Source organism: Rhagoletis zephyria, unplaced genomic scaffold, assembly GCF_001687245.7.
Source record: "Rhagoletis zephyria isolate East Lansing unplaced genomic scaffold, Rhagoletis_zephyria_1.1 Rzeph_scaffold_00996, whole genome shotgun sequence".
Taxonomy (NCBI): domain Eukaryota; kingdom Metazoa; phylum Arthropoda; class Insecta; order Diptera; family Tephritidae; genus Rhagoletis; species Rhagoletis zephyria.
The window spans coordinates 21,188-21,520 of NW_016158080.1; positions in this window are offsets into that span (position 1 = coordinate 21,188).

The following is a 333-nucleotide window of genomic DNA, read 5'->3' on the forward strand; positions in this document are numbered from 1 at the left end:
TACTTAAATCAGGAGTCTGCTCTTCATATTAAGTAAGACAGAAACAGTATAATTTATAAGGGGCGTTAAATGGAGGCTATAGGTTATTTTTCAATTCAAGTTCAATTCTTCTGATCTTACAATCGCTTTACAACTAAATAGATAGAGCATATATTTTGTGTTTTTATACCCGAGCGCACTTGTGCACAAGGGTATTATAACTTTGTTCACATAACGGTTGTTTGTAACAGGCAAAACGAATCGAGATAGATATAGACAAATGTATACATAAATGATCAGAATGAAAAGAGAAATCGATTAAGCGGTGACTGTCTGTCCGTCCGTCCGTCCGTC